This window comes from Zonotrichia leucophrys, chromosome 4A, assembly GCF_028769735.1.
Source record: "Zonotrichia leucophrys gambelii isolate GWCS_2022_RI chromosome 4A, RI_Zleu_2.0, whole genome shotgun sequence".
In the NCBI taxonomy this organism is placed as follows: Eukaryota; Metazoa; Chordata; class Aves; order Passeriformes; family Passerellidae; genus Zonotrichia; species Zonotrichia leucophrys.
Genome location: NC_088174.1, coordinates 9,550,890 through 9,571,897, shown reverse-complemented (window position 1 = coordinate 9,571,897; position 21,008 = coordinate 9,550,890). Strand labels below are relative to the sequence as shown.

The 21,008-nt window shown below is 37.7% G+C and overlaps 1 protein-coding gene across 2 annotated transcripts in view; it reads right to left on the bottom strand.

Moving 5' to 3' along the window:
• The window catches only part of TENM1 (teneurin transmembrane protein 1), a 774,924-nt gene that overhangs the window by 335,170 nt on the left and 418,746 nt on the right, over positions 1 to 21,008 (bottom strand). For both annotated transcript variants that reach the window (XM_064713345.1, XM_064713344.1), the window contains exon 4: positions 15,833 to 15,958. The gene's annotated coding sequence lies outside the window, so the exon portion shown is untranslated. The remainder of the gene's footprint in view (positions 1 to 15,832; positions 15,959 to 21,008) is intronic.

The following is a 21,008-nucleotide window of genomic DNA, read 5'->3' as shown; positions in this document are numbered from 1 at the left end:
CTTCTCTGATGTTCACTCTCCTAAACAGTCAACATCTGACTTCATAATTTATCTTTTATAATAAGAAAATCAACAAATTCAGCTTAAATTTAGCTGTGAAAAATAGACAAGCCTTAAAAAAATTACTATGAGTAGGCAAACACATGGCAACAGATTTTAGCTCAACTAGAATATGAACAAACTCCCATATGGTTGCATGAGCAATCATGACCAAAACAAGACTATATATCTTGTAAAAGGAATAACAAACAACTATGTTTTGACAAAAAAACCCTTCACTGCTTTATTTGCATGGAAAAAATAACTGTTTTTCTGAAAGTTTAACTACAGGAATTTCTGGATTACTAAACACAAAATGTCCTTTACCAAGCTGATTCCAGAAGTAACAGATGCTCATAAACAGCATATATTCTTCTTTCTGTAGAAAAACGTCATTAAAACTGCATAACAAAAAATATATTTATGTATCTCAGTCTGCGCAGATACAAAAAATATTCCGAAGTCAGAATTCAGAGCAAAGAAACTGGGCAGTAGGTGAAAAAGGGCATAAATCAACGCACATCCAGAACATTCTCACAGAAAAAGTGTAAGCAATATTCCCATGGAGTGCAGACAGTGAGTGATATAGGCAGCCTCTTCTTACAGGGTAACTTTCTGGGTCCTCTGCAGTAGCACTGCAGGGCTGGGAAGTCCAGAGCTCCAGAGCAATAAACTCAGAGCAGAATATCTGCTTCCCTGCCAAAGGTTTCATTTTCTGCACAGCCCTAGAGACAGTATCTTCATATCTGGTACACAAAAAGGGGATAGGATGGCTCACTGGCCATTAGGGAAAAGTTCTTTAACCTAGGAGCTCTTTCCAGATTTCAGTACAACTGCACTCAGACTCTAACATTAAGCTTATTGCACTGCAAATTACAGGAAAAGGATAATTTTTTTCCCTTTTGAAATGAATGTTAACTATTCTTATTTAGACATTACAGCAAATAAACACCACTATAATACTAAATAAACAAAAGTGCATTTATATTCTATGATTCTGTGTGATATCCTGACCTCATTAAAAGAATTCTCTGCAATTTTGATATATTTTCCCGACAAACTTCTCCACCATTTGCCAGGTGGCATGTCTGACATTAAAATCTCTTTCCAAACAGTCTGAAGTTGCTAATGCAGTAGAAATTCAAATAATTTGTTCTACAGAAACAGGTTGAATCAACATGCAGACAAAGTGCAACCCCTATATTTGTTCAATATTAATTGCACTTCTGTCTAGTTCAGCACAGGACATCTGTCTCAAAGCCATCAAGATGATGTCAGTTGTAAGGAATAACATAATGCTGACTAAAGATGTGTTTAAACCAACAGCCTGAGCCACTGTGTCAATGTCTTACCTCTCACAAACATCACATATAATCCATCTCCCTTTATAGCATAAGGTGAGTTCACAGAATGACCAAAAAATGCTAAATTGATTAAAAGTTATCTCACAATATGTTCATACATTCATTGAGATGTTAACAAGAGCTTCCTCCACACTTTTAATATACTGTGGTATTCTTATACTGCAGGAGACACTGTAGAAAATTTCTGAAGTAAATAGAAAATAATTTTCTTAAATTGCACTGGAATTTGCTAAATATTTGTGAATTCAATATAAGGAACTTAATTCCCTCACTGAATAATGGTAACAACTAGCCAATATTTGGAGGCTAATGTTACCAAATTTCAAAGGATTTTGCAGGAGATAAATATCAGTATCCCCAAGCACGGCACAAACAAGTCCCTCGAGACCTGGTGCAATGTTTTGTCCATTACCTTCCATGGATACCACTGAAGAATAACTGGATAAGAGACAGCAGAACTCTCCTTCCAAGGAGACAGACAGTGTGGGCTGTGCACTGGAAACCAAGCTCTGATAGAGCCAGAGATCCCTTGGTGCACACGCTGCTCCCTGCAGAGCTCTGTGGGAGCTGCTGAGGCTGAGCAGTGCCTGCACAGGCAATTCCAGTCCTCCCAATGGACCTGGTCCTGCCACAGCATGGCTGTGCCAGGGGAAGAACCAAAATACTCTCAGATTTTCCCCAAACTCACTCTTCATCCTACAATCTCTGTTTAAAGTGTTGGCAATGATTATTAAGGTCAACAAATTATCCACACTGAGAATTCATGCAAACCACGCAGGGCGTGTCAAAAAGTGGCTTCAGAATCTCCACAGAATCCCCTCCTTCAATCTGTGTGGCCAGTACCTTTTAGAGTTGAAAACAGGAAGCTTACATGCAATAGCTTTTTAATTTGTAACTAATTGCTCACTATCAAGTTATGCTTTCCTCTCCTACCCTTTTTAAATACTATTAAGGCCATTTACAAAACCGATTTTAATTATATAGAGAATACCACGGAAGACTTGCAAGATACATATATTTTTTTCTTTACACCTGCCACAAACTGCTGTATATTAAATGTGATTTAGACAAATTGGGCTGTTTGCCAGTAATGAGCTGAAAAGAACATCTGGATACATGTAACACATGCAAATTCACCTCTAGCAAATCAGTCTGGTGCTGGTGAATCTTAGTTTGTTTCTAAGTAATTTTTGATTTGTGGCCAATCACTCTTGACCTCTAAAAAGGACTAAAACCTTTCTAGACTTGTAACTTTTTAGACATACACTTCTTGTTTACTCTGTAATATCAGATTTGATGCAGGTTTTCACTATAGAAAAAATGCATAGACAGTTTCAGTAGTTTCATGTAGATCTTCTATAAGCAGAGGTATTCATGATTCACAATATAAACATCTACAAGATGTTTGTAAATCAGTAGAGATATTTAATTTTAGAAACTTTCCTAGTAGGAGATGTAATTTTTTCTGGAGTTCTTTATTCCCTTTGGAAGCCACAATGGGTCTGACAAAGTGGCCAGATTTATCCTCACAATGGCTGTCCTGAGGTCAGTGGTGTCAGTCTGAAGTTTGCATTGAAGTCTGAAGTTGCTTCAGGCTAATTCCATTGGGATTTCACATTAGAGAAATAACAGAGACTTGGATCAAGCTTCCAGCTTCTTATTATTGCCTTTAAGAGACACCATTTGTGGGATCCCCCACAAGAGCACTGTGCTTAAAAGGATTGGGGACAGTTCTCCAGATCATTTCGTTTTCTTTAAAAAAGAAAAGTTTCTAGTTGCCAAAGACCTGACACACCTGACTTCTGCTCTGAGCGATGCCCTCCTGGAATGCCATTCATTTCAACACCTCTTAAAGCAGATACTAAAAATAATTTAAATATCAACATGGATATGCATTTTGCTGTGCTTACACAATCCTCCAGGCTAAAGAATGAATGTGAAATTTCATTTATTTTAAATGGGAGGTGAATCTATAAGTCTGGGGAATTCTACAGCTTGGTAGGATAAGACCACCTAAACCAATGTGATATATCTTAAATGTGTCCATGGTTCTCCATTATAGGTTTAATTCTGCAAGAAACACACAAGAACTTATGCTGTTCCTGACATATTCATGTTACCTTGAAATTCCAACTCACCAGACAGTGGTATCTACCAGCGTTCACTATTTTAACCTCTTTTAAGATATTTTCTAATTAGTGAGAAACAAGGCATGTGCCTTCCACATGCCATTACAGCTAACACAGACCATGGGGAGGTGACCATTTCCTAGCAGGATTTTCAACGTGATTACAAATTTTCCAGGTCAAACACTGGAAAAATTGCTTCCCTTTTAAACCAGAACAAAAATAAGTTTGCCCTTCTGGTTATTGTTCTGCAAAGCAGCAGGGCAAAGCAGCAAATTTGTAACATGCTAAAAATTGAGAGCAATTGTTATACCAGTAGTATTTCCCTCATGATAGTAATAGTGAGAGTGGAAAATTGACACTGTAAGTCACAGAAACAATTACTGTCTGATGCTGGAAAAGTTCAGATCTGTTCTTATGTTCCTTATCTTAGGGCTAAACAGTCACATAAAACTGGAATTTTTTTTTAGAGCACGACAATTGAGGAAACCAAAATAGTTTGGCAAGTTTATGTGTCTTTGAAAATGTAAATTTTCTGCCTTACATAGTATAAGAAACTAGACAGATGAAATGAGAGGTTAGCAAAAGAAACAAGCTTTGGAAAGCTTCTCACAGCATGCAATAGGCTGCAAAAGTGTATTCTTGATATCAGTAATGTGTATCAGTTGGAGGTAATTTTTTCCCCTGTTCATTTTCTCTCTACTTCCCAAGAGAATATTTCAGAGATTACCGTATAATTATAATCAACAGTTATTTTATGAGGCCGACAAGACCTCCCTGAACTAAATGACTTTTCCCTTTTAGTCACAAGACTTTCTATAGCACTAGTAATTTCTTTAAGTGGTCAATCATACAAATTCAAAAAATGAATAGCAATCTTTATTAATACTGGGTTCAGCTGCTTTATCCAGTGATGAATATATCTTACACTATACATTTTTTATGTGCAGTCACTTCTATTTTTGTTAATTTTTCTATTTCAAGTGAAAAGTTTGATAGTAAGAGATTTTTACTAGGACTGTAGCTGCATCTAAAAAAATATGTATTTATAAAGAATTGGTGTCTTTTGTTGCTTCTGTGATCATTTTATCTTCCTTTTCATTATTTTCCTTATAATTTGAAGGCTGATGTGCAATTCAGTGCTATGGAATGGCCAAGTGGAAGGAATATTTTCAAAGTCATTTATACTTAGAACAAATCAGAGTAGTTAAAAGAAGCACTAACAAGGGAGGACTCCACTCACAGCCTGAATTTCCTTTTACAATAGTTCACATTTTTCAGCTTTGAACCTCTGACAGAATATAATAAGGAAAGACTAAACAGAGAAATGATACTTTGAGTATTGCAAAGAGAGAGGTCATTTATAATGGTAATCACAAGTGTGTGTTATATCCTATTGAACATACCTGGTTTTTCACATGATTTACAAGTTCCACAGATAGTGATTAAGCTTTATAAACCTCACAAGAATTTATTAATTCCCAACAGGAAACACATCAAAACTATGATATTTTTATTTCCACTCAGGGGAAGAATCTCTGCTCTAAACATGAGACAAAATATACCAAACAGTCATAGGAAAAATGAGACCAGAAAAGTAGGTGATGGGTTTAGAATAGCAGGAGCAAAGCACTGACAAGTTTTTTTGGAACAGCACAGCAGAGACAGTTTGGGGCTGAGGCAGAAAAACATCTTGGCAGGGCAGAGGTTTGCACACAAAGCCAGCACGGAGGCAAGCATGGGGCTGGGCAGGCAAAATTTGACATCCTTGTAGCTGACTTACAGAGGGGATAGAAAGGAAGATAAACTTTTAAATCTGATGAGGAAGATCCAGAAAAAAAGGACAAAGGATGTTGAGGAGTGATAGAGTCAGAATCAGGGGTTGGGATGATGAAGGAGCTCTGCAACAGAGTCATGGGTAAGCTGCAATTCCATCATGGTTGAACAAGAATGGTGCAGCTGAAAGAGGGAAAATCACATGCCATTCCTGAACATGGTATTTGCAACAGCAGCTGTTGTACTGTTAAGTAGAAGGCGAATGGAGAAACAAAAAGTTCTCTGGGCAGTTCTAGAGCAGAATTACATCTGGGCAAGTGAAGAAAAAGCTGTACCCCACTCTCAGAGCAACCCAGGACTAGAATGCAGCTGTTCCTCATGCTGCCCCTGTGTTTGCAGGGGCCCTGAGGCAAGGCCAATTACCCAGCTACACAGCTCTTGCTTGTTGTCATCTTATTGCAAAAGTCCATACCTTTTTGGTGATTTCTCAAGGGCAGCTCACAGCACTGACTCCTTCTCCACAGCACAGCCACCAAACTCCAACTGTCTTTCCACCCAGCTAACCCACTCTTTTGTAGCACTCTTCTTCTCACTGGACACAGCTGTGGCCTGTTAAGGGCAGGCCTGTTCCTAATCTTAGGTGATTAGTGCAGCTGCAGCTCCTCAGGTGTGAGAGTACCTTTGCAGTGTTCTCTTACATTCTATCCCTCCACACTTGCTGCCTTTTTTTTCCCTTTGCTTTTAATAAATCCATACAGTCAAGCTGTACAGTTGCAGTCCCCTCATGACGGGACAGCTTCTTCAATTTAATATACTTAAGAATCCCTAAATCCAACACCCAAACCTTAATGAACATAGATGCAAAAAAAAAAAAAATAGATAAAAAAAAAATTAGAAGTTTTGGAAAAGGCAGTTAGAGGAAGTCACCAGGAGAAGCCAATGAGCAAGGTAAGAGCAGGGTGTTACTTACAGCCCTTTCTCTGTACAAGCACAGCAGAGCTGCTGAGATTTGCTCGTAAGGTGAGCATTCCTTCCAAGCTTCTACCATTATCTCTAATTAAGAAACATTTCTTTTTAAATTAAAAGATTCCCATGGTCACATTATTCACCCTCTTTACTTTGTTCTGTACACAAAAAAGCTGTTGGACTGGAAACATCATTTACTTAAATAAAAAAACAACACCCCACAAGGTGTGTGTTAAAGTGAGATAACACATGCCCCACTGGCCTTAAAATGATCCATAAAAGGACTATCTTACAATACCACACTCTTGGAAATGCCTTATTGTGATAATGAAATGGCTCCAAAGTTCATTTTGTTATAGAAAAGCTGTGTTCACCCACATACTATGAATATTTTTACACAATTTCAAGCAAATCCAACCAAACACAACCTTCCTGTTATTCTGAGGTATAGCAGAGAAATACACACTGAATTATTTAATATATTAATTCTGTAATGTAATAATATGTGATAGTTATCAGACGCATTCTTTATGTGTTTATCGGCATCACAAGATTGTAGAAGGAGGTTCATTGCTCTGTAAGTCTCCAGTAAATTCTGGACAGGAGACTGCCATTCCTTCTGTATCAATGATACTGATAATACTGTGGAAGGGAGAAAGTAAATCAGAATTTATTTAAAGGTCCATTCCTTCCCCCCAATTTTATATTTCTGCCATTATTACTGATTTTTTTTTCTACTGGAAAACTACCAACATTAGACACACTAAATATTCTTATCATGTGTAGTGCTCTGTAATTAATACTTACAGACAACCAAAATATATTTGCTGCCTGGACAGTTGTAACTAAGACACTTGGAAAGCAATGAATCGCTGCAAGACAGGAGGAAGCGATGACATTTATGATCCTGCAGATTTTCAGCCACAATCAGAGCACACATCAAGGGCACTTGTCCTCACAGCAAGGCTGGAGCCCGTCCTTAAGGGCTTCACTCCTCCCATTTCTGCCTGCAGAAGGGCACTACTTAAACACACAAGCAGAATCAAAAGGCCTATCATATAATTCACCTTTTCCATTCTTTAATAGGTGGCTAAAATAGAGACCAACTCTCCACTCCCATTCTGTCACTGTTGCCACACATTACTTCCTAGGTCTTTGTTTCAGCTCCACAATGAACTAGGAAAAAATTTTTTTCTAGTTTTGTAAAATGTTCTGCTATCAATGAAATGGTAGAAATTCAAGTGATTAAATTGTTCTACCTACAGAGTAAAAATTTTTAAACTACTTTAAACACCCTAAAAAGGCCATCTACAGCTTCATCCTTCAAAAAGCAGAAAGACTGATAAGAAAACCAGAAAACTAGGTCAAAGAATATTTCCAAGCCTATTTCAGTGTAATATTGGAAATTGAAGTAAGAAATAGTGAATAATGGCCAGGAATTTTCTTTCTGAAATTATGTTTTATCTCCTCACTGTCTTTGTATATGACATAGATAGTCATCAGGGATAATGTTAGTTCTTTATTTTAACTGTGAGTATTAAGATAATGGAAGAAATTGGCTAGTCAGTTATGAAATATTATAGCAATAAAAGTCTTTGGTGGAAGATGAATCTTCTTCAAAATAGTACGAGGGTGTCAATAAATGAAGAGTAATGTGAAGATCACTTATATTTATTGAGACTGCAACATTTATCAAAGTCATCAACATTTAATTTGAGTTAATATATGTGCTAGCTTTTTATTTCTTCTCTACTAGTTTTTCATTGGATAAAGGGCTAAAATTACTGACTTTAAACTTTTTTTGGCTTTTATATTAACTATTTTTGGCTTTTATCTTCCATATTTTAATAAATGTGCATTTGGATTACACCTGTAGCATTCCTTTGGTGGGACAGCTGGGCTGCTCTTTAAATGCATTAGTACTTCCCACAGTGGACCTGCATGTTAACAAACCCCCTCTGCTGTTTTAGAGGCATTGTAAGTAAAAATCTAGGAACTCTGGTACCTGAAGTCAGTAAAAACTTTTTCTGCATATGTTTATAAACCATTGCTTTATGTTTATGAAAGAATTAGATGATAACCATATTAGAGAAATTATTCCATTCGTGATTGGAACTGAATGGATCCAGGCATGAATCTGAAGGCTGTTTGAGCTTGGAAATAAATCTAAATATCTTGGCTATCCCAAGCACTGATATGTCAGGACCTGTGACAGAAAGGAGAGGAGAGCAGCAGGACCTGAAACCATCTCATGAGGCCCCCTTTTCTCTCAGGGAAAGATGGAACTATTAGAAAAATAGGAACTCACACACTCGCAATTGTTGGCATTTCTCTTTTAACACCATGCTGAGCTGCCACTGTGGGTTCCAGCTGTGTCCAGAGGGCAGCAGACACCTGCTCACCCTCTTTTCCTTGGGGCTCTCAGGAGCCAGGCAGGCAAGGGCAGCTGCAGCAGCCCTGGGCCCTCTCTCTGCATTCCCCGTGGCTGATGTGATGTGGTGTGACAAGGACACATCCAGCTCTGCCAGGGGCAGGGCATGGAGGCAGTGAGGCCCACCCAGGAAATTTGGGAAGAACACATTCTGGCTGTGACAGCTATCCTCTTTCCTAGTGCTCCTCTGGCAACTACTGACCTGGGAAAAATTATTTGTGAGAAGGACTTACAGAAAGATGAGTCAATGACTGTGTTTTACGGGAATCCACAGCCCTACTGGGACGTTTATGTTATTGATTTTTCCCATTGATAGATTCCTCTTCCGAATGTAAAAGAGCAATCCTGCATTAATGTATGAATGCAGATTTCATGAGACTCCCTAACCAGCTGCTCATGAAATAGTAATGCCATTCTTGAGTAAGGGAAATGGTGAATCTAGTGGTTGTTTTAACTGCTGTCTAATGCCTCAACAAAAGGTATCTGCACAAGACAACGCAAGACAATTTTTTACTGCAGTTCATATTTCAAGCCTGAATTTGTAGTAGTTGAAGCATAATTCCTAAAAAATCCTCAGATGCACTGTAAGTTGTAAATTCCTACTACACTGTAAACAGGATGTGTTGTTTACAGCTTTAGATCCACTAAATATTTGTGGATTTGCTTCCTCAGCTATAGCAGGAACTTACTGGTGATAACTCCCTGCCTTGTTCAATAACTTCCAGTAATTATCATGAAGAAAATGCAATAAATTTATGTAATAGACTGCCCCTTTGCTATAATATACAATGAGAAGCAATCAATGCTCCTTACAATGAGGAGAAGAAATACAACTGTGTTTTATTTTATAGCTTTAGAAATGCAGCTTTGGAAGCCACCAGAGGGAGTAGAGGGAAACTCCAGTGGTCAAATTCCAGCCCTGTGAAAGGCAGCCCAGGGCTGGCATTTTACAAAGCAGCAACACAACAGTGCACTGAGTACTTTTTAGGAGACTATTTTATTTGCTCACCCATCCTGCAAATGCAGCATCCCCAGGAACTGATGCTCTTATTTCACATGCTTAGAAAGAGAGAAGAAACATGAATCTTGTAAATAACCCTCAAACTTAGCCTGTGGCAAAATAATTGTGAAAAAGGCAATGCAGGAAGAGGATAGCAAAAAACCTACTTCTGCTGCTAATAACAATTTTGGAAAACAAGACAACTGTATTTAATAATTGTGGGTTTAATATATAGTTTTATTGCAACCTAAATCAAAGGGCATTTCTGAGACCATCCTTGTTATGCTTTAAGTATAATTACACACTATATATATTGGAAAGTAAATGAAAGCCTTTTCCTGGTGATTTGTTATACATTTCTTTTTTGCCTCTGGCTTAGTGAAGGCCAGACCTCTGAAGAGTTTCAAGTATAATGCACAGTGAATATAAAACAGTCCATTAATTGGGATAATAGGTCCTGGCATGTAATTGCATTGCTAAGGTACTATGGATAGCTGCTGAGTGAAATGGTATTTATTCAAGGTTGTTAGTCATCCGTGGATAACTTTATTTGTCCACTGATGCTTAAATAAATGCATCATCCATCAGTAAGAATACTTATGAAAAAATTTATTGTAAAAATCATTATCATGTCTCAAATTATAAAAGGAAACAATATACAAAAATTGCTGAGCAGTGGTACAGTAAAGCCATGCCATGATATGTTTTTCTTGTTTTTCTGCCAGTGGATAGTAAAATGTGGTTGAAAAATCAAGGCTAAATGGCAAGTTTACATGCTGACAATATTTACCCTTGCTACTGAATATAATAGCTGTCTTTAAAAAAATCTAATAATTCATTGTTAAAGTGCTATAGAAGTTATCTAATCTAAATAGGAGAATACATTCAAAAATGAATGCAGCACCAACTGCAAAAAATATAAAAACAGTATGTTTAAGCTACACATTGAGATATGGCAGCAGCTTTTGTTCTCAACATTGTTTTGCTGATACTCTACAATGATCAGTAATCCCTGAGAAAACAGTGAAGAACAGATTACAGACACAATAGTAAGACACAAGAATTTCTTGGTTTTGGGCAGCCTTAAATAAAGCTTAAATAAGACAGAAAAGACCTACAAAGGATTCCCATTGTTAGTGGCAACAGCTCAGCTGAAAACACCTTTGTATCTCATGTGGATAAAGAAATTCTTAGGGATCTGGTTTTCAGATAGAGTGCAGCCACATCCTCTTTTATCTTCAGCTACATATGCAAACACTCATTATTATGACAATCCTACCCTCAAGATCTTATCTCATCATACATTCCTGCTGAATAGAACTGAAATAATACATAACACACAAGGGATACAGGTATGCAAACAACGTTTGAAAGAAAATACATACATTAATTGGCATAATGGTGTCTGCAGCTGCAGCAAATGTAATTTGTATTTGTAGTTTCTTAGTAATTTTCAGCACAGTTTGACTGGAGTGCTTTGCATGTTGGGTTTACAAACTTTTTCAAGGGGTCACACCCAGGCTTTTGGATAGATATAAAGTCAAAACAACCTCTTTTGAGTTCAAGAGTTCTTTGCCATTCCCAGCAATAAATCACAGGTCAGCTTTGACCAGGTTTAATTTCCACACCTCCCCACCTGCATGGGAGGCTGGACCAGCATCGCAGCAAAGCCATGCTGTTTTTCAAGTGTCAAAATTTGTCAAAGCCACCCATCTCGTGGGATACAAAGGCTGGCAAATGGAATAGATGGATGAGAAAAACACCCACTTTAGAACAGCCTACACTTTATCAACACAAGAAACATTGGTGACAGAGCAGTAACTCCTCCCTTCCTAATGCACATCGAATTTCACAGGAGACGGGAAAAATTGCACCCAGCTCACAGAAGGGGTTATTAGTTACATCTAAATATCAGGCTGATCAGTGAAGCCTGATCCTGCAAACACACATGCATGGTATTAACTTCAGATGTAGAGGGTTTTGCAGCAATCTCAGCGAGGTAACTCATGCGTTAAATTAACCACATCTATATTATGGGGATTAGGAACAGCAGCAATGTCTTTTCCTTGGGATTCACTTCTGAGGACTTCTGGAAGGTGCCAAAGACTCGGCGTCAAGTTTTGAAATGTCAAATAACATAATATGATTGAAGAGTAAGTAGGAAAAAACCCTCCAGTCCTGCCTCAAAGACTATTGTCAAAGCAGAATTCACAGTTTTTCCTCCAAGTTCAATGCTATTAACAGGGGCTCTCATCTTCTCTGCATATCACTTTATTTCCACTTCTCTAGACCATATATTTCCACATTTATCAACTCCACTGAATGTGCTCCTTTTATTCCTTGATGATTCTATGTTTACAAGTTAATGAGCAAAATAGGGAAATTCAGCCTAATGGTTATTTTTTATGAACTGGTTTATAAAACAAGATCAATTTTGTATTAGAAGTGAATTTGGATGCATTAGCCTGTATTGCTGCTACACAATGAAGTAAGCAGTTAACGCTGCATCTGTCAATAGCATGCATTGAACATTTTTTCCTGACTATTACCTCATTCAATATCAAGTTCAACCACACTTAGCTTGTGTAATACACCAACTCAGGAGCATCACTTAACACTTAAATCTATTGCGTTTAATTTTTCACCCCCTGGTCTGTCCATTTAATTTATCAGAAATTGTCCTGTAAAGCAATTGCAACCATCTGTCGTTTAAAGCATCTTTTTACTTTAGTACCACCTGAAATATTTATTACCTACACGTTTTAAACTGAATCAATAATTAAATTATTGAAGAGAAATTGTTGCAACAAAGAGAGAAAAGAATTCTACTCTTCAACAATCCACCAATATGCACTTCCCATTCCCTGCTACTCTGGTTACTTATCAGTATTAAAAACCTTGAGCATCCAATCCCTATTCAGATAGCGTGTACAACAATCTGTTGCATAAAATCTTGGTAAAAAGAAAGAGCTTTTTTGACATAGAGAAATACTAAATCTGCCATTTTGTCTTCTGCCAGTCACTTATAAGATGGTAATCTTGTTTGTTTAACATGACTCACCTTTCAGAAATCCTCGCTTACTCACGTCCTTTAAGTTATAATTTTCTATGTGTGTCCTTTTGGCAACCATGAATTAGAATTCTCTACCAACTGACTGAAAATATTTTGCTTAACAGGACTCTAATTTTCAACCTTTCATGCATGCTGTCATTTTAAAAACAGTGACTAAATTCACAGCTTTCAGTCTCCTGAAGACTTTTGTATTAAATATGCATTAAAATAATAACGGCATCAACAATTTATTTTCACTGTCACATATTAAGATATGCATAGTACCTTCTTATACTTCAAGTAATTTCGCTTGTCCTAACACTTGCTTACTAGCACTTCTTCAAATATTTGATGTAATATTTTCTAAAGTAGCAAGGTTTTAAAAAATCTTGAAATACCCTCAGAGCCCTCCCTGCAAATTTCCCCTTATGATATAAGAAAGCAGGGTAAAGACAACCATTATTAAGACAAGTATAATTATTAAAATTTGGGTCAGTCTCTGTAACATGACATGTTCCTTGCAGATGCTGCACCAGGCTAGAAGAGCCCTGGCTGTGCCTCCTGCCTGGAAACAAGGAGGAGAGCTGAGAACACCTGTAGCAGGTGTTCTTCAGTATCAGAGTACTCTTCCAGCATCTTAAAATGCTGCTGAAGGACTCTGACACATCCAGTTTGCATTCATTCATGCCAGGTTTTAAGCACTTTATCAAATGCTGGCAATAACCTCCTCTCCCTTCCCTGTGTTTAACCCTTGGTTTTATTTACAAAGATGAATCATGTGCTTCTGTCTTCATTTTACCAGGCTAAATAAGTAGGTCCTATTACATAACACACTTTAATTTCTTTTCATATGATAGATTCACTGTTCGCTTAATCATCATAATTGCACCTCTTTCCATCTGTTCTCATTTAAGTTCATTTTTCTTGAACAAGGATGACCAGATTGTACCTACCTCTCAAAATAAGATTAATGCCTTCAGTGATTCTCATTCTTCATTATTTCTTCAGAAGATCTTAATGCATATTACTTTTTAAAAAAAGTGTGTTGCCTAGATTACAGAATAACCTGAGTAATTCACCATAAATAACTAAAATCTCCCAATATTTAATATCAAGCCCTACTTCTAAAATTTTTTACTTGGATTTTTAATTTAACACAAGATGCCTTGGATATAATCACATATCAGTGTTATACTTGGCACCAGGTAACACCTGAATTTCAAATCTTACGTGTTACACATTTTACACTGTTCAGCAAAAGTTATCTCATTTCAGATTGTTTCATTGTCCTCATCAAACATCCTCAGCTGGAAGGGACCCACAAGCCTCATTGAGTCTCCTTTTAAAACCATGAAGCTTGAAATCTACCATGAAAGACATGGAAAAAATGGCCTTCATAGGTGAATTTGGGATTATTTTCTCTCTCTGTCCCCTCCATTCTAATTAATTTTCTCCACTTCTGCCCCAATGTCCTGAAGCAGAACTCTCAGAAAACTAAAATCAAAGCAATAAGTCTCTGTTACTGCTCCTGCACTCAGAGAGATTTCATCAAGACAGACACCAAGTCAAAGGTAGTTATATATGCTTTTTTCTCTCCCTTATTATGACTTTTTTCAAACTAATTAGTAACTCTACCCATACAATCAATGTGGTAGTGAGAAGCTCTCATTAGAAAATTGTTGATATTTAAAACATATATTGGAGAAAGAAAAATACATGTTAAAATCTTTATTCTCATTGTTAAATAAGCAACTTATTTACTACAAATTTTCAGGAAAAAGTTATTGAGAAGCCAAGCCCAGATGTAAGGCCTTAAAATAGTGAAATTATAAAAGAAAATCATAATTATGACAGCCAACTCTATTTTAGAGAGGGGGCAAAATATATGTTCTAAGCACCACTAAATACATTATGTTTTCTAAGGAATCTTCAGAAGTGAATCCACATAATAAAAAACATAATTAAATTCCCTATAGAATATAACACCCACATAAAAATTAAAATTAAAATCGCAGCAATTTTAATTATTTGCCATTTACATTTATAGTAAGAAATCTGATATCAGGCCCTATTGTGTGGAAGTGTAGCTCATTATGGTCCTCTCCCTCTGAAGAATTTCCTATTTAGCCTAAGACTGAGCAAGAAAAAATGAAAATGGGTGTTAAAAATGTGGCTGTTAAAAACCACAAGTACACTGGCCTATCATACCACTAAGGTACTAACTTGGCCATTTCTGGAATGGAATAGTATAAAGCAATTAATATTACTTTTTCTCCCTATTTTTACTGCAATAAAGAACATACTGATCACACATTACTAAACCTGTAATATTGGTTCATGTTAGAAGGAAAATTTATTACAAAATAATAAAGAGTGTCTAATCAAAAATGTCTCTCAGAAAACACTCATAGCATCTGCTCAGCAAATCCTGCCTGCAGCATCTCCTGGCTCTTCTGTAATTTACAGAAACACAAAACACATAAAACTCTTCCAAGAAAAGTCCTTGACCAATGGACATCAGTAACCACAAAAGTAGAAAGAGCTAAAGTAAAAGCCAGTGATACTTTCAATCAGGAGGAGAATTCTCATTCATTTGTAAATAATTTTCACACTTACTGTTCTACAACAGCTACCAGAAAAATAAAAAGTGATTTTACACTATCAAAAGGTGAAGCCTGAGAAGGAAAAAAACTCAGATGAAACCTTTTTCTCCAGCATTTCATTAATAAATGTAGTCCTTGAACTTGAATACACAACATTGCCCCATCTCCTGATTTTCACATGTGCTAATTTTCACAGTTTTCCATATCCACACAGTAAACAAGTAGCTCAGTATCTCTAGGGTCCCTATGAGACATTAAAATTCAGCTAAAGAATGCCATAAAAACTAATCATCACCTCTTAAAGATGTTATTGCCTTTCCTACCTCTACCTTGGCCCAACTTTCACAATACAGCTCTTTAAGTATAACGTGAATAATTCAATTTAGAATTTCATAGTGTAAAGTGGAAGTCTAGCTATTAATAAAGGAAACTACCAGACACTATAAGTACCTATTTCTGAATGTAGAAACCGTACCTTTGTGAGGCTTCCCAAACTAAAATTCATTTTGGTCACAGGGAATCAGGACCAGATTCTCCTCCTTCTGCTTCTACATGGAGCCAGCAACAGAGATCTGGTATGCAGAACATGGAGCTGCTTCTCCTACAATGAATACAGATAAATGTAAAGGAACCTCAGCTGACTTTGCTCAGGCACTTCTCCTGCCTTAATGATGATGTGCAGTAATTCAGCACAGCTGAACTCTCCAGGAAGTCTTGAAGCTCTGCCACAGAACACTTCCCCTAACACAAAATAATATTGGTGAGTTTGGGATTGACTTCTATCATGCTGTAATATTTTTTTTTCCTATGAGTTTGTTGGATGCATAAGCTATAATGGACTTAGATTGTTTGGGTAGATGTGGAATACTAAGAGGCAGGATCTCTCATTTCAAACAAAACTTACTCTATTTGACAAGACAGCAAAATAATTTCACTGAAAAAAATCCTAGTGAATGGAACTATTTTAGTTTAATAAATCCATCACACATCAATAGAATTAGCATACACACATCATCCTGTATAAAAATCACTATCAAGTGATGTAATGTGTGACACATTACAGACTTCTAAACACATTTTTTGAGTTGAACATCAGTGTGGTTGAGTGGCAGTTTACAGTTTTAGATGTATCTGTACATGCATGAACTACGAGCACAGAACTGTGCACGCAACAGAGCAGAGTAACATCTCTGCAGTGGATATAAACTGCCTGTGGGCATTAATGTTAGCTCAGACTTTTTCTATGCTGATGAGTAGAATATGAGAAGGCAGAATTGACCCAGACTGTGCCCACTGACAGCCAACAGCTCCAAGAGGAGTGTTTTGGCTAGAAGGTAAAATGTACCCCCACCTAATCCAACCCAAGTCTGGCCAAGTGCCCACTCAGTCACTCTGCCACTCCCTTTCCACTGGGACAGGGGAGAGAATAAGATAGAGAATGACCAGCAGGGTGAGATAAGGCAGCTTTACTACAGCAAAAAGAAAGAAACAAGTGGAGATCTGTGTGCAAGAGCTGAAGAGGAAGAAGCTCAGTCTGTACTTCCCATAAGCAGCCATGTCTGGACACCTCCTAGGCAGTAGGAATCAGTATGGGTAATGGTTCCTGTGCAAGGCCAACACTGGAAACTCACTGAAATGAAACTCACTGACACCCCCTTCCTCCTGTCTCCCTTAGCTTGGGTATCTGAGCTGCCGTCACACGGTGTGGAATTGCCCCTTGGCTAATTTGGGACAGCTGGCCTGGCCGTGTCCCCTCCCGGCACCTTGCCCACTGCCATCCCCTTTGCTGGGGGAAGGAATGTCACAGGGCAGGGCTGCTCAGCAGCAGCCAAAACACTGCTGTGGCCCCTGCACCCATCCAGCTGCCACTGCGAGCACTGTGAGGGCTCTGACCTCTGCCCCAGCCAGACCCAACACACCTGACCTGAGCAGAAACCTCTCAGTATCACAGTTCCAGAATCCCAGGTTGAAAGGGACCTCAAGGAGCATCTGTTCCATCTCTTCTTGGCAAAAACATGGCCTAGGCAAGGTGGCCCAGCACTCCATACAGCTAAATCACAAAAGTGTACAATAGCAGGGAAAGGCAAGAAAAGAGATGTCATGAAAAGTAATGTATCAGATAACAGAGAGAATTGGTCACTCAGATTTATTATTGGACTTTGGCAGGGGTTGGGGCTTGGTGTGTAATTAACACTGATTTCTAGGCTTTGATGCTGCCTGCAAAGATGCCTATTTTCTCAGGATACATAATTATAATAGCATTAAAAAATAATAAAGAGTGTACTCTAGCCTGCTTTAAACATCAGGAGAAAGCCTAGTTTATACAGAGCAGGAGCTTGTAAAGAAATTAGTGTTAAGCTTATTTTTAGTAGCAATATTAGCAGTCTTTGGAAAGTTTTTCCTCTGATTTTAACAGTTTATAAGCATTAAACTTCATAAGCATTCTAGAAATCAAAACCAAAGTTTATTCAATTAGACTCTACACATAAGGAAATTTCCATCAGCTGCTGCCAGCATGAATTTAGATTGGCAGCAGAATAAATGCAGTATCTCAGATGCTGGCAGTCAGTTCTTTGTACACATGAGGGCAAGCAGTGCACTGAAAAATATTTCAGGTTTAACTACTAGATTTGAGTGAAAGCCAAGTAGCTGAGGGAATCTGTTACATGTGACTGGGCCCATTGCAGTTCAGAGAAGTCAGTGACACGTGCACTGCTCAGCCTCTCGAGCAGCAGCTGTGATGAGCACAGATAACAGGATGGTTTGTTTTCTATAGGACACAGAAATAACATATTGCCCTGCCCTTTCATACAAGGTGAGAGAAGCTCACAATAGGTTATTGGTTTAAGGAAAAAAAAAAAAAAGAAAGAAAAGAAATGGTGGTTTCTATGATGTTTTGGATCACTTGAAAAATGACATGAGAGTATTGCAAGTTAGAGCCTTAAAATCAGATTCTGGAATGTGAACTATGAACTCCCACTAACTCAAAGTACACGGTATATTTTTATAAGATCTCATAATTAGGTCTGTGAACTTACATGTGAGGTCCTTCCACTGAGTTATGCCTCCCTGGCCCCGGGCTCTGACATTTCACAATGTGAAATGATGCTTGACAATGGTGCTGTCTTGGCTTGACAGGTGTAATAGCAGAGCTGAGCAAACCATAAACCCACACTGTGCAAACCTTTCCTGTGCTGTTGCAGCTGGGGCAGTGTTATCTACTCCACTAAAACACAGAATGTTTGTACCAACCTCAGAGATTATTCATCATCAACTTTGCTCTTTCCTTGCATGTCATCAGATGCTTCTGGAAAAGTCAGAGTAGCAACCTCAGCTCAGTGGTATAATCACTGTATTGCTCCTTGCCATAATACATTCTGTGTTCTTTTCATAGTAGGTCTAGAATTTACACTTAAACAAATTGATTGTAAAAATTATGTCAGTTTTATTGCATACTTTCTTTCACATGATTATGAAAGAGTTCATTCAATCTGTTTTTTACCCAAAGATTTGTCTGATAACTTTTTTGTGAGAATATAAATACATCTAAGGTATTTATTCTCATATTAGTCCACCAAGTAACAAAGAATTAACACTATTGCATGGACAGGAAGCCAAACTAGCACTAATTAGGGTCCAGGCTCCCACAGAAATCCACCAGCATTGTAGTGCCCTGAACTCAGTCCTGCCAAGTCCCAGCCTAATGCACTGACCACAGTTTCACCTTCTGGACAGCAGAATAATGAAAAGGCATTAGGAAAAAAACAACATAAAATGTTTTGCAAAGTTCTTCCAGGAAAAGCACATTGTATTTTGAAGGAGGAGGTGGTTCACTATTCTTCTTATAAACTTTGATTTTTTCTTCAGTTATGGGCACTATTATAATTTAAAGAGTGCATCACTTTTGCTCACTCTGACTTTGCCACAGGAAAAATCATTAAAAAGAGCTAGGATAGCTTTGAGATTACATTATTTAATTTTCCTGGCTAAAAGGACTTCAGCACCTCTTGTCCACCGCCCACTGAGTTAACCTATGAAGGAGTTGGAGAAGCATCTCCTCTCCTTGACACACGGTGCAACGTGTTCCCTTGGTGCCCTGCTCTCCTGGCACCACAGAATGCTGGCCCTGAGACAGGAATCACCAAACCAACACCACCCAACACACCTGGGAGCTGCCTTTCTGTGATGGGAATCACCAAACCAACATCACCCAACACACTTAGGACTGCCTTTCTCTGACTTTCTGAGCAGCTGAAAGCAGGAAAGCAGGACCGGGTCAGCATCATTTGGTCCTTGGAGCAGCTCAGAGCCAAGGAACAGCCAATGGCCACAGGAGCTGACTGTGTAGGCCAGAAGAAGCTGCCTGTGACAACACAAAGAAAAGCTTCTGAGCCACATGTTTCTTTTCACATTTAGCAAATCTCCTCAAAGCATGTGCAGAAGCTTTTCAACGACTTACCATCTCACCAAGTATGGCTGGATTTTCACAGAAACCCCAAAACATGTATTTCTGACACAAAGAACTCCTTCCTCTTGCCTAATTTGAAGCCCCTGCTTTGTAAAATGCAAATCAAAGTGGAGTCAGCCCTTCCATTTCAAAATCTATTTGAATTTGCCTTGACAGTTTTCTACTCTTTCATGGAATAAAAATGAGTCATTTGAGAACTCCTGACCTGCATGTTTGTTTTGGTTATTGCTCTTCTTAAGATAACTGGTTTTTGTTCTTTTCATGCAACCAGTCTGTCAAAATTAAGACATCATTTTGCCAGTTTTATTAATGCAAATATTTCTTGGAGAAAATGCAGACACAGCAAACAAGAAACCTTTCTTCAGCATTTGTTACAGGCTGCTTTCACAATACATTTTTGAGAAAATTTAGACCAAAACCTTTAAGAAAAAATCTTTCATTTATAGAAAGGCATATTTATGAAAGCACAGACACTCTAAGAAGATTATATCAAGTGTACAGCCATTAAGGATAAAGAAAATATGCCTATAAATACATTGAGAAATTAATTAAGAAGGCAAGACAAAGGGACAGGATGCAATGTCTGCTTGCCTTTGAAATCAAATATTTGCCATAAGTGTGATTGAAATGGAAAAGAGATGTAGGGAAAAAGTATTCAAGAAAAATTAGCAAGTATATAAATAGATACTAGGTAACTGAATAGATATTGGAACATCTCCTGGGATGGGAAAAAATTAACCCTAAAGACACAATATTCTTTATTTGGGATAGAAAATAGTAAAATAACTCAGTGATTTTGTTTTGTATCAGTATTAACTCATGCAATTTAAAAATACAGCTAAAAGGGAACAGTTATTTGAACAGAACAATGCTGTTTGTTTCCACTTCATACAGCATGCTTGCTTTGTCTGTAGGGAAAATATCGAAGAGTCCAACTTTCTTCTAGGTTTGGGAATATGATCAAACAATAAACAAGTATTCTTCTAGCACTCTAGAAGCTTTCAAACTTTACTAGAAGCTTTTCAAACCATTGGAAAACATTAATATTTAATGTATAAAATGGGTAAATGTTAGGGATCGAAGATAAAGAGAGGTAATGTTGTTTGCTGAAGACCCCACAGTATTTTGAAAGTAAGCCTAAGCTGAAAATTTTTATTTTCTTGAGCCCTTGGTTTGGTGGGTG